This window comes from Trichechus manatus, unplaced genomic scaffold, assembly GCF_000243295.1.
Source record: "Trichechus manatus latirostris isolate Lorelei unplaced genomic scaffold, TriManLat1.0 scaffold00183, whole genome shotgun sequence".
NCBI lineage: Eukaryota > Metazoa > Chordata > Mammalia > Sirenia > Trichechidae > Trichechus > Trichechus manatus.
In genome coordinates this window covers 1,188,544-1,203,099 of record NW_004444119.1, presented here as the reverse complement: position 1 = coordinate 1,203,099, position 14,556 = coordinate 1,188,544, and positions in this window count along the sequence as shown.

The following is a 14,556-nucleotide window of genomic DNA, read 5'->3' as shown; positions in this document are numbered from 1 at the left end:
ATAAGTTCTCTTAAATAGGGATATTAAAGGGGGGCTGAGGAATTTTCCTGACATGCTCTGCATTTGGCAGACATGAAGAAAAGCTTGAGAGGTCTATGGGAGCACCAGGTCTGTGCCGGTGCTACTCAGCCTTCCTCTAGCACGTGCCGTGTAAAGAGCATGGGTGCCTGAGTCCCCCGGGCCTGGGTCCAAGTCCAATGCTGCAGGACACTGTATGTGACCTTGAGCAGATTTCTTAATCTTGTAAAACATTTTGGTGGAAACTGGAGATTAAATAGGATAATACAGATGCCACCACCCGTTTGTCAGTTTGTCTTACTGTGGTGGCTTGTGTGTTGCTGTGATGCTGGAAGCTATGCCACCGATATTTCAAATACCAGCAGGGTCACCCATGGTGGACAGGTTTCAGCAGAGGGGACAGACTAGGAAGAAAGGCCTGGCAATCTACTTCCAAAAAGCAGCTAACGAAAACCCTATAGATCCTAACAGAACATTGTTCAATACAGTGCTGGAAGTTGAGACCCCTAGGTTGGAAGGCACTCAAAATACATAGTGGTTGAAACAATGGACTCGAGCACACCAGCAATCATAGGGATGGTGTAGGACTGGCAACCTTTTGTTCTGTTGTACTTGAAGTCACCATGAGTCAGAATGGACTCAATGGCAACTAACAATAACAAAAATCTATAGGGTCGCTATGTGTCGGAATGGACCAGAGGGCACACAACAACATATATAATATCTGTGCATGGCAATTATTAGCAGGTATTATTATTACTTATACTATTTCTAGTAAAATGAATTAAATAGAAGGAATTGGGCCAATTGTGACAGTCTCTAGCCACCTATCTCACGAGATACCCAAATCTAGAAGTCAAGATTTAGAGCTGACGTTAATGGAAGCCCAGTCATTGCTTCTACTTCAGTAACACTTGAAATTCTGATCCTTGTGATGATTATTTCTTCACCCAGCCCTGCATCTCCTGAGTATTCAGTCACGGCCCTCTCTTCTCCTCACGTTGCCCTCTCCCTGGACAGGTTATCTGCTGACTCACCTTGATTACCATTCCGTATATTCTGTACCCAATCTCAGGCTCTTTTCTATACCTCAGACCACATTTCCAAGTGGCTCCTTGAAAACTGCCTGTGGATATCAAATAGGCATTTTGATCTCAGCCCAACATAAACCATTTTACCTTTTTTCTCCCCTAAAAAAAACACCAAACCCATTGCCGTTGAGTCGATACTGACTCATAGTCTGTAGGACAGAGTAGAACTGCTCCTTAGGGTTTCCAAGGAGTGCCTGGTGGATTCGACCTTTTGGTTAGCAGCCGAACTCTTAACCACTACACCACCAGGATTTCCTTTTTCTCCCTACACTCGAATAATCTCCTGTTTTCTCTGTTGGCATAACCAACCCTCCAGTCTCCCAAGTTAACATCACAGAGTCGTCACCCTGGACTTCTCCCCTTCCCTCACTCAGCACATTTTTTAGTTACCAAGTTAGTGTATTCTACCCCGAGATGCTCCTATCTGTTCCTGGGCCCTGCGCTAGCTCAGTCTTATATCATTGCTCACCTGAAGTGTTGCGTTACTTCTAACTCTTCTCCCCGCTTCTACCCCAAATCCCTTGCTTCTACCCCAAATCCCTTCACGCCACTCGTTTTTGTTCTAAAATTCATGTTGTGTTGTTGTTAGGTGCCGTCAAGTTGATCTCTACTCATAACGACCCTATGTGACAGAGTAGAACTGCCCCCATAGGGTTTCCTAGGCTGTAATCTTCACAAAAGCAGATCACCAGGACCTTCTCCCTCAGAGTCATTGGGTGGGCTCAAACCACTGACCTTACAGTTAGCAGCCAACTGCTTAACTATTGTGCCACCAGGGCTCCTTAAAATACACATACAGCCTTGATATCTCTGTTGTAATCTCCAAAGCCGTCTCATTGTTGCAGAACAGAACCCAAACTCCTTATTTGGTATTCAGTACCTTCACAGTCTGATCACATATTTCCTATTCAGCCTCCTTGGAGTAAGACCAGCATGCCTCTCCTAGTCCCTTCCCACGCATGGAAACAGACATAAAGAGACATGTATTCCTTCAACAAATTATTAAACATTAAATATATGGGATGGGTCAAGCGTGTATAAAGACAGGGAACGTTTATACTTACCGAGCTAGGAAATTGGAAAGCCGATGAAGATCTCATGTTATTGGGCTGAGAATCAGAAGAAATGTGATCTGGTCCTGGTGTTCTAATGCCCCAGGGAAGCTATTTCTCACGTCTTTAGACCTTGATTTCTCCATTTCTAAATTGAAAGTATGGGGAGTCATGATGTCGAGGACATTGTTTGGTTTAGTATTTAAGGCAAAGGAACTGGCAGTAAGGTCTGAGCAGGGCAAGAGGAGATAAAACTGAAGGCAAGTAGACCAGAAAGGAAGCTGTAGTTACAGCTGGGAGTGAGGGCTGTGGTCAGGGAAGCCTGGTTCTGTGCTGCACCTTGGGAGGGGAGGAAGGGAACGATATTCAACCAGCGAGTGTCAACCAGGAAAGTAGCGCTGCTTGTAAGTATTATGGAGAAAGTGGGTTCGATGTAAAAATGATTGGTTACATGAACGGGTTGCGGGAGGGGGTGGAGCTGAAGAAGTGACAGTCTGAAAACAGGAGTCAAAACACTAGAGCCAATCAGGAACTCATCACCCGCTGCTGTCGAGTCGATTCCAACTCATAACGACCCTGTAGGACAGAGTAAAGCTGCTCCATAGAGTTTCCAAGGAGCAGCTGTGGATTTGACCTCTGACCTTTTGGTTAGCAGCCCTAGCTCTTAACCACTGCACCACCCTGGGACAAGTAGGCACTTGTGAGGAAGTTGAGGGACCACTGAACTGCCTCTGCACCTTAGTCAAAAGTCACTTGGCTGTACTCATGTGGGACTCTTACTGGGTTTTTCTGATCCGTGGGTCTCTCCCTCTGTCAGTAAAACAGTCTTGATTCCTATAACTATGTGATAAGCTTTGAAACCAGGTAATGATTCTTCCCACCTTATTCTTTTTTCAAAATTGTTTTAGCTGTTCTAGGCCCCGTGCCTTTCCATATAAATTTTAAAATAATCTTGTCCATATTTACAAAAAGTTTTGCTGGAATTTTGATAGGAATTGCAGTAAGCATTACGTCAATTTGAAAGCAAACTGACATCTTTACTAAGTTGAGTCTCCCAATTCACAAACAAGGATTGTTTCTCCATTTATTTTGATCTTATTTGATCTTTTTTTATCAGCATTTTATAGTTTTCAGACTCCAGGTCTTGCTAGATTTACACCTAAGTATTTCATTTTTTTTTTGATTGATTGTAAATGGTATTATATTTTTAATTTGGTTTCTATGTTTTCATTAATTTATAATTTTTAGATTTGTAATTAATTTTGTGTATTGATTTTGTAACCTGCAATCTCCTGAATTTACTTCTTGGTTCTAGGAGTTTTCATTAGTACGTTTTGTAGATTCTGTAGAAAACCCAGGGAACCCACCACTGTGTTGCTCCTTGGGTCCTGAGGTTCCCATTTGGTCTGCCTTCTTTACCCTACCTTTCAGAGTTTTCTTATGTTTGCTTTATATAAAATCTCAACGGTTTTTAGTTGTACTTAACGAAAGGACTAGTGAGAAGTATATCTACTCTGTGTTTCTGACAGCAGAAATCCTATAGGTCAATTTTGAAATATGTTTTAAGAGTCTTTTAAAAGACTCAGAAATATACAATGACATTCTCTGGTTATAAGGCAATAATAGTAAAATAAATAACAAAGTTTTAAATAAAAACTCAGCTACCTGATTAATAAATGGCTAAATAACTCAGGTTAAGAAATCAAAACTATAATTACAAGTATTTAAAACTAATGATAATAAAAATGTCATATCAAAATTTATGCCAGATGGTCAAAGAGATAATCAAAGGGAAATTTATAGATGTAATATATTAATTTTTAAACAAGAAACAGTGAAAGTAAATCATTTAAGTGTTAAAAACACAGTAGGTTTTAAAGGAAGCACAAGAAAACCAAGAGGAAGGAAATAAAGGTAAAAAAGCAAAGAATTGGAAACATAAAAAATAATAATAATAAAACTTCTAATCTTAGCTACATGTGAGTGTTAATTTTTCAAAACAACCAAATGAAGAGATGAACTTTTGACTTCTATAATTAAGATATTAAGAGATTTAAGCCCTCACTACTATAGACAAGTAGTATTAAGAAATAGTGTCAAGATGTAGCATTACATACTATAGATAGGTAAATATTTTGAAATGTTGAGAATTTTTAAAAATTCTACATTTGCAATGGTGAATATTTTTGTAAGATGAATTACTGTCCAGAAGACAATTACCAAGGCTGACTTACAAATAAGTAGAAAATATTCATATACTAAAATTGAAGTGATTACTGAAGATACAACTTCAAATCTGCTTCTAACTTCAGTTTTTTTCCACTTGGGAGCTCAGGAAATTCTCATGCCTTTTAAAATGGTTCACAACAACAGAATTTCCACAGCATGTTAAAGTAGGTAGAATTTCTAATTTCTTAGCTCATTGCTAGTGAACAAAACAGATCCTCTGCCCTCAAGGAGCTTGTATTCTAGTTGGGGAAGGTAGACTATAAACACAGCAGTGTTGTTGTTAGGTGCTGTCAAGTTGGTTCCTACTCGTAGCGACCCCAAGTACAATAGAATGAAACACTGCCCAGCCCTGCGCCATCCTCACAATCATTGCTATGTTTGAACCTACTGTTGCAGCCACTATGTCAATCCCTCTCATTGAGGGTCTTCCTCTTTTTTGATGACTCTCTACTTTACCAAGCACGATGTCTTTCTCCAGGGACTGGTCCCTCCTGATAACACATCCAAAATAAGTGAGAGGAAGTCACATCATCCTTGCTTCTAACACATTAGTAAAGATACAAAAAGATCAAAAGGTAATATAATCACATAATTAGAGGCATCTTTTCTTCCAAAAACTCCCTTTTAAATCAAGACTCCAAGGATATTTCCTTAATATTGGGAATATAATTATATCAAACAAATGATCTGTGTACTAATTGGGAAAAATGGGAGTGTTTCATTTAAAATCAGACCCTTGACGAGAATGTCTGTTTACTTATCCATGCTATGGAAGTTTTATTAATGGTTTAGCACAATAAAAACTAATGACACAAAACAAGTGGATATTATTAGAGTTAATGGAAGTATCTATTAAGTTAGTTGCTTAATAAATATTTACTCAATAAAAAAAATCTAAAGGTATCAACCAAAATTAAAGGGGAAAGAAGGAGTTGATGGTTAATAAATGAATTCAGTAAGGTAGAAAATTATAAAATAAATATATAAAAATTAACATTTCCCTTATACCACTAAAATCCTAGACAAAAAATATATAATGGAAAAAAGATCCCTGCCACAATTCCAATCAAAATCTATGATATCAAAGAATAAGACATAATTTTTAAAAATTCTGAATATATATTTAAAAAACCTGAAATACATAAAACTTGCATAAATCAAAGCACATGGATAATATTTCTGTATGGGGCCCTGGTGGCACAGTGGTTAGGTGTTAAGGTTAAATGTTAACCACAAGGTCAGCAGTTCTAATCCACCAGCCTCTCCTTGGAAACCCTATGGAGGGCAGTTCTACCCTGTTCTAAAGGGTAGCTATGAGTCAGAATTGACTCAATGGCAACAGGTTTTGGGGTTTTATGGGATGACTGGATATGAAGAGATGTCATTTCTCCCCAAATTAAAGCAATTGCAATCAAAATCCTAAATTATCTAGAGAATAATATAATGGGTGAAAATATAAAGAATTTTTTTTTTTAATGAGAGTGTGGGGGTGGGGTAGGATTAACTTTGCAAAACACCAGTTAATTGACTTGAGAGTCAAGCATATTAACTGGACAGAATAGAAAGCCACACACAGATGAAATTCTGTTTATATTTTCGCATTCAATAAGGCATGCATTTCTCAGCAGTGAAGAGAAAATTCGTTAACTATTTGGGGAAATAAAAATAGTTTAGAACCTCCGCAAAAGTAGTTTAGAACCTTCCATAATAAATGAATGATTTAATAGTTAATTGTAAATCATGAAAGGAAAGATTTAAGAACTTATCACAACGAGAAGATTTCAGAGCAGATAAGGACTTTTTAGCATAAAAGCAAGAGAAGGAATAATAAAAGAGTATAAACATTTGGTTACAAGATTTTTACCTGATCCCCCCACCCCTCAAAAAAAATCTTGAACAAAAATAAAATGGAAATGGCGCACACAAAAGTTTTTAAGGCCTTTGACAGGCTAATTATCTCTTTAATAAATAAAAGATCTTACCGATCAAAGGATCCAGGAAAGAAAAAATATATAAATTTTTTAAAATGATAATTAACAAATTACACCTCTTTTTTCAAATCAGCATTTTAAAAACAAACCCAGAGTGTTGAAAATATCCAAGATAAAAATTAATTTAATTCAAAAGTAAATAAATATATAGACATACATTAATTGTACAAAGTTCTGCTTCTAAAATATAAGGAGACAACAAAATTTTACTACATGGCAAGAGTAAAGGATTACTGTCATTAATAAAAGTCCGAAAGTGACAAGCTTCAAAGAGAAAATATTCCGATTTAAATTTGTTCTGGATGTTGCTATCTTCTCAGAGATGGCTAGATCTCAATATATAGCATGAATTCGCTGAGGTTCTATGTTTCTGCTGCTGATGAGCTGTGTTGTTGTAGACCCTGATTTTCATGAGGACCCACCCAGGAGACATATTGGCGTCGGGCCCCCAAAACTGGAAATCACTATACCCAGGCAGCAGCAAGATCCCACAGCGGACTGCTGGAGAATGAAAGTCTTTGTTTCTCCATACAACACCAAATGACCGTCTGATAATTCCCACACCCTCATCTGCAGGTCCTGGGTATCCGGAGGGCAGAGGCCTATGCCCCCTTCAGGCGAGGTGTCCCTGTGTTCACAGCTGCTCTGTGAGATGGCCCCTGGGTGCTCCTGTCCTTTCCCCCACATGCATTGAATAAACAAATGACCTGGTGGCAAAGTCATTAAGAGCTTGGCTGCTAACCAAAAGGTCGGCAGTTCAAATCCACTGGCCATTCCTTGGAAACACTATGGAGCAATTCTACTCTGGCCTATAGGGTCACTATGAGTCGGAATTGACTCACAGCAATGGATTTGTTTTTTTATCAAGTGTGGGAACTTCCTCTCCAGTTATTTTGATCTATTTTATTAATAAAAATGCTATGTCTAAAAACATCTCCATTCCATAAATATAGGCCAAAAAATATCTTGTTGATTCTTTTAAGCATCCCATATCTGTTACAATTTTTATCTTAAAAAAATAGGAAATAAAGGGAAATAGAGAAACAGTAATTAATTCTCCTAGATATACAAGTGTCTCCTATTCTTTGGTTTACATTGTGAGGAGAACAAAGCAAACAGAATTTTTACTGAGCCCAATAATTGCATTCCTTCCAGCCGACATCCCTGGACCTGGGTGTGTCTTAATACTGTTTCTTCTCTTGGTGGCTTCTCTCTTCCTGTCTGTTCCCTTCTCTCACCTTCCATGCCCTTTAGAAATGATATGGAGAAAGCTGGCAGCCTGCTTCTTAAGATTCCAAGCAGGTGCCTTTGGAGACTCCTCCATGGTGTCTGCACAGCACAGCGAACAGCAGCCAGGAAAGCGGAGCACGCTGGCTCACCTGTCAGTGTGCACCTGACTTCCTATCATGATCCATCCAGGTGTTAGAAGCGGCTCTTGGTGGGGCCCACTGTTTGCGCTGCAGCCCCCTTTCCTGGTGTTGCTGGAGTCTCCACTCAGCAAAGGCAAGCCTTCCCTGCACGCTCAAAGGCTGCCTGGTCTCGTGTCACCAGGAAAGTTACAGGTGCAGCTGGCATCCCGCTAGTAAGACAAGGGTTCTTTGGATGTGTCACAAGAGGCAAAGCTTCCTCTGCTGAGATCTGCCAGGCCTGGGGTTTCTGACACACAACACCCAGTGCAGCTGGGCTGGTCACAGTCATAAAATGTTTCCCTTTTTCTGATCATTCCCTTTCTCCTCTTGCTGGCTGCCAGGCTGACCATCCCTGACATCAGCCAAGGAGCAAGACAGGGTTCCAACTGTCAGCTCAATGGTGAAGACATGCGCCTACCAAAAAGAAAAAAAAAAGGGAATATAAACTTTTAGCAGGGTATGAAATGCTAGTTTCTTGATGAAAAATTGGCAATCAAGACACTTATACGGTTTCTCTTACTGGCAAATTGACTCATCCTCTCTGCCCCCTCTCCCATCCACTCCCATCTCCATGATCCTTTTCCCGTCTAACAACACACCTCAGAGAAGAGCTCACACAGGAAAGGATGCTCACATACAAACACCTAATCAATCAGCTCGCTTCTGTGAGCTGAAGGAGACCACCACGCTCCACCGGAGCCTTGTCTTGTAGCTCAATCGTGGGGCGCTTACAAAGTGACCCATGTGGCCACAGTCCCTTCAATGTTCACACACCGAACAACTTAACCAGCAGAGCTGGGCAGCTCCCCATCCATCTGCCCCTCCTTCCTCCTTCCTGGCAGATAAGAGGCCACAGAAAACAGGAAGCATGGCAGAAGTGGGATTTTTTTCCAATCAAGGATGGAGAACAACTGGTAGGGATAACTTAAAAAAAAAAAATGGAAAAGAAGAAAGAGAGGCAAATTACTGAAATCTAGCAGAGACAAGTACAAATCAATTATCCTAAAAAGCATGTGTAAAATGAAGCTGCATAAATATATAAGGAACTTACCCCAAGAACCAAACCCACTTCCATCGAGTCAATTCCGACTCATAGCGACCCTATAGGACAAAGTAGAACTGTCCCATAGAGTTTCCAAGGAGCACCTAGTGGATTCGAACTGTCAACCCTTTGGTTAGCAGCCATAGTACTTAACCACTACGCCACCAGGGTTTCCATAAGGTACTTACATTGGATTAAAACAATGTGGAAATTACAGAGCAGTCACTCCCAGCCCTGTCGAAGCACCTCGCCCTTCATGCTGACTTAACTCGGCTAGTGGAAGCAGGAGGCCAACAGCAGCCGTGGGCACAGGGGGCAAGAGATGAGAGAGCCCATCTTCTGCCACGTCGTAAGTGCAGATGTGGATTATCCCAAATAGCAAGCTCTGCTTCCCAAATGTACATGAGTCTATGCTGCGGAGTTGTGGTGAACTGAACCACTTTCCCCTACTATCCCCCGCAAAACACAACTCAGTCATAGAGCCCAAGAAAGGTAAGTTTGTAGAAGGGCTTCTTTCTTATGGGAATAAAGGGATTATTTTTGAAAGGACAATAGTTTTCTTTCTGGAACTGTAAATACAAACAATAGGGATTAAGCAGGGGTAAAGGGTAGAATCTACCACCCGGCTGTCAGTGTGTCGTACAGTGGTGGGTTGTGTGTTGCTGTGATGCTGGAAGCTATGCCATTGGCATTTCACATACAAAGCAGGGCACCCACTGTGGACAGGTTTCAGCAGAGCTTCCAGACTAAGACAGACAAGGAAGAAAGGCTGACGATCTACTTCCAAAAAAAAGCCAATGAAAACCCTATGGATCCCAACAGAACATGGCCAGACTTGCTTGCTTTCGCCATGTCATTGGAAGGGATCAATTGCTGGAGGAGGACATCATGTTTGGTGAAGCAGAGGGGCAAGTAGGGTGAAGGAGACCCTCAGTGAGATAGATTAGCTCAATAGCCGCAGGGATGGACTTGGACATGCAGGTGACTGTGAGGACAACGCGCTGCTGGGCAATGTTTCATTCTGTTGTACGGAAGGTCCCCGTGAGTGGGAGTCCACTCGATGGCAGCTAAACGACAAAAAGGATAGAATGCAAAGACTCATAAATTCCCTCCTTAACGGTCAAAGGCAGAATTAAAACTTTTAGATTGCACAAAGATAACACCTCTGAGTTTTATTTTCCAAACTTCACTCTTATTAACCTTTAAAACAAAATCAGTAGATTATTGTTAAAGCAAAATTCTTTATATTCTTCACACTGTTTAAAAAGAAAGAAAGAAAAAAAAGCCCTTGGACTCCCTTCTCTGATATATGATTTTAGTTAAGAAAAATAAATCTAATAATTGGGTCTGAGGAAAATGATATTACTCTCTCTAAGGAATGTCACGTGTCTTCCTAACTAGTCAGAGCAGTCCCTCCTGTGTCTTGTAGAAAGGGTAGAATAGTCCCACAGCCCGGGGAAGCTGTCTGCCCGGAGAGGCTTGCCTGTCTTTGTGTGGCCAGGTGTCCCTCCGCCTGGCCGTTGTGGAGACATTATTGTTCACTGCAGAACTGGTTTGCAGGTAACGGTGGCCCTGTCAGAAGTTCTGAACGGCTCAGAGCTAATTGCTGACCCTAAAAGGCCCAAGTAGCTGTTACACGCTCAGCACTGCACCCGCTGGGACCAATCCTTTCTCACCCACGCATTGTGGAACTCTCCTTGTGTCGGTACCTGGCTCTGGGCCTTGTAGTCCCCTCTCAGCAGATCAAAGATGTGTTGGCAAGAAGGACCACTTTATCAGCCTGGACAGGTCCCACTGGACATTGGATTTAGCTGCACCTCACAGAAACTCCAATTGCAGAGTTCTAGAATAAGGCGGTGATTGCTATGATTTTAGGGCATCGTTCGAAGCACTTAGTTCAGTAAACACACCAATGACAACACCAGTTACGGTGCGGTCTCTGGCCCTGTGTGTGACGGTGGAGGAGGTGGGCACAGCCCTGACACAGAGATTCCTGCCAGACTTGGGCCTTTCGGACCTCAGACCTGCTCACTCAGCACACAGACACACACAGGACAGTGGCTCCCTTTTTCCTGAAAGTTAAACATGTTTTTCTTGTTGTAGAAGGCATGCAAGATGGTTTTAGAAAATCAGGAAAACAAATAAGGAGAAGAAAAAAGCGAAAGAAAAGGCACACGCAATTTTCCTACTAAATGTGGGATGTCAGGACACTGGAACTTTCTTATGTTATATAAAATGCCTCATGAATAGCATGATAATATATTTTATAATATATTGCAATATATACAATATATATGTGTAAAAATGGCGTGCAGGGGCATCTGACATCCTGTAACTTCACAACGAGGAAGGAGAATCCAGATCAACAGCCCAAGGCTGATGGCTATGAGGTGGAGGTCAGACATAGGTATTTTTTCTCCACCAACTTTACCAATTCTGACAACCATCTGTCCCTCCCACGACACTCTCTACTGCTCTGCTGGGTTAGATAATTCATTGCAATGGCCACAAAGAACTCGTAGACCATACTGATAGTTATGGGGTTTATTAGGGAAGTAACAGGTTACAATTCAGGTTCAGGAATGCTCAGGATACAGTTCTTCCATCAGGACAGCCTCTTCCCAGCCGTGCCAGTGGGCACACCTCTCTTTGGCCCTCAGCCTCTTGGCCTGGTTTCTGCCCTGCTTGGGCAAGTGTTACAAAGCTCTTTTAGCTCCCCCACTAAGTGTACAGAGGCACCCTACTCTGCCAGTCAGCCTCGGCCTGAAGGTTCTCAACTGTAGCTCCATGGGGTCAGCAAACCTAACTCCACTAAGTGCCCAGAGGCATCCCACTCCTCCAGCAAGCCTCTTGCCCAAAGGCACTCAGCCTTTTTGCTCCTTGGGCCAGGAAGCCCACTGCACCAGCTCCTTCAGGCTCCTGCTGGTTTCCTGGTTCTGCTACTGTCATTTCTCTGCCACTGCTTCTCGCCATATCTGATGTTACAGCTCCTTCTCTCAGCGTCTCCCTTTAAGCCTAGTGGGATGGCGACACTGACCAATCCCCTTGTTAGGGTTTCATACACCTAATTTGCATAGTCCCACCTAGTCATTTGGTGGGAGTTACAAAGACTATGGCTAGAAGGGCCGTATTAAGTAATTCACTGCACTGCAATATATAATATGATAACAGACACATGCATATATATATTATATGTGTGTATATATATATATATAAAAAATAGGTGTTATATAACTATTTATATTGTTATCTTTGAATTATGGTATTGGTGAAGAATATAGAATACACTGTGGGCTGCCAAAAGAATGAATAAATCTGTCTTGAAAGACGTACAGCCAGACTGTTCCTTAGACGTGAGGATGGCAAGACTTTGTCTCACATACTTTGGACATGTTATCAGGAAGGTCCAATTCCTGAAGAAGGACACCTTGCTTGGTAAAGTAGAGGGTCAGTGAAAAAGAGGAACACCCTCAACAAGATGGATTGACACAGTGGCTGGAACAATGGGCTCAAACATAGCAATGATTGTGAGGATGGCGCAGGACCGGGCAGTGTTTCATTCTGTTGTACGCAGGGCCACTATGAGTAGGAACTGACTGGATGGCATCTAACAACAACATATAGTTATATATATAAAGTTATCATTTGCTGCCTTTGAGTTACCCCTGACTCACGGTGACCCCATGCACAATGAGATCACATCACTGTGATCCATGAGGTTTTCATTGGCTGATTTTCAGAAGTAGATCCCCAGGTCTTTCTTCCTAGTCCATCTTAGTCTGGAAGCTCCACTGAAGCCTGTTCAGCATCATAACAACACTCAAGCCTCCACCGATAGATAGGTGGTGGCTTCGCATGAGGTGCATTGGCTGAGAATCGAACCCACTTCTTTTGTGTGGAAGCCAAGAATCCCACCACTGAACTGCAAATGCCCTCATAATACATGATAATAAAATGGATAGTCTAATATTTTATCATGAGCTGTGTTTTATTTCCCTTTCTAATACTATAGGCTACTTAAATAGTTTTCAATGTTCGTGTCACCATGAGCACTGTTGTACATAAAAGTTTTTTTCATATATTTGGGTTATTCAGATTTATTCCTAAGTAAAATTATTTAAGTCAAAGAATATTAATGTGTCAGTTTTCTTGATACATATTGCCAAATTATTTTGTGATAGAATTGAAACATCTGTTTCTCTGGCCAGGATTGTTTAAAAGTGTTTTACCACATGTTCACCAGCAACATGTTATTAGTTTTGGGGAATATTTACTGAATTTCATAAGTCAGATTACTACTGTAATTGAACACTCCCATATGTTTGTTAGTGTTTTACAGAAATTATCAGTTCACGTTCTTTATCCACTTAGATATTAGGCTGTTAATGATTTTGCAATTGATTATATAATTTCTTTATATAGTAAAAATATTTCTCCATTGCTACTATTATTTATTTCTAATCGTTTCTTTCAAGTTTGTATTCTTTCAGTATATACATTTTTTTAAACTTTTATGAACTCAAATTTATCATTTTTCTATTTATTTCATTGGTTTTAGGCTAAGAAAACTTTTCCATATCAACCAATCAGATACTTATGAACCTATATTTCCTCTTTGTCATTAGGTCCCATGGAGTTGGCTCCCATTCATGGCAACCCCATGCGCAATGGAACGAAACACAGCCACTAGAATAGCTAAAATAAAAATGATTGGCAATTCAAACGTTGGCAAGATGGTGAGCAAACTAGAACTCTCCTGGAGCTCCTGGATGGTGCAAATGGTTAATGCACTCAGCTGCTAACCAAAAGGTTGGAGACTTGAGTCCATGCAGAGACACCTTGGAAGAAAGGGCTGGTGATCTGCTTCTAAAAAATCATCCATTGAAAACTCTGTGGGGCACAGTTCTACCTTGACACACATGGAGTGGTCATGAGTTGGAATCAACCCGACAGGAACTGGTGGTGGTGATGTTAAAAAAAAACCTGCCTTCAAGTCGGTTCCCGCTCATAGCGACCCTGTAGGACAGAGTAGAACTGCCCCCATAGGATTTCCAAGGAGAGGCTGGCGGATTCAAACTGCCAACCTTTTGTTTAGCAGCTGAGCTCTTAACCACTGTGCCACCAGAGCTCCGGTAGTGATGGCAGTGGGTATGAAGTGGAATCTCATTATGATTTTAATTTTCATTTTTTGAATGACAAGTAATATTAAGTAGCTTCTCATGTGTTTATTGGCCATTCGCACATATTCTTTTGTGAGCGCCCACTGAAGCCTTTTGAATATTTTCTGTTGGGGTTGTTGGTCTTCTATTGAGTTGTGTTCTTCATGCAGTCTGGCGAAGACTGTCAGATAAAAGTATTGCAAATATTTTCTCTCAGTCAGTGGTTTGCCTCTTCATTTTTTTGTCTCTTGAAGAGAAGATTTTAATTTTGAAAAAATACAATTTCTTTAATTGTTAATACTTTTTGTATCTTTAAGAAACAATTGCACGTTTTCCTCTTTTCTTCTAAAAGCTTTATCAGTTTAGCTATTATGTTTAAGCCTGTGATCCATGTCAAATTAATTTTTGTGTATGGTGTGAGGTAGGCATCAAAATTCATTTTTTTTCTTTATGTTCATCCAGCTGTTCCATCTCCTTTTGTTGAAAAGACTACCCTTTTACCATTGTCTTGCCTTGGTGACTTTGTCAACAATCGTTTAGCCATATATATATATGTATATATATA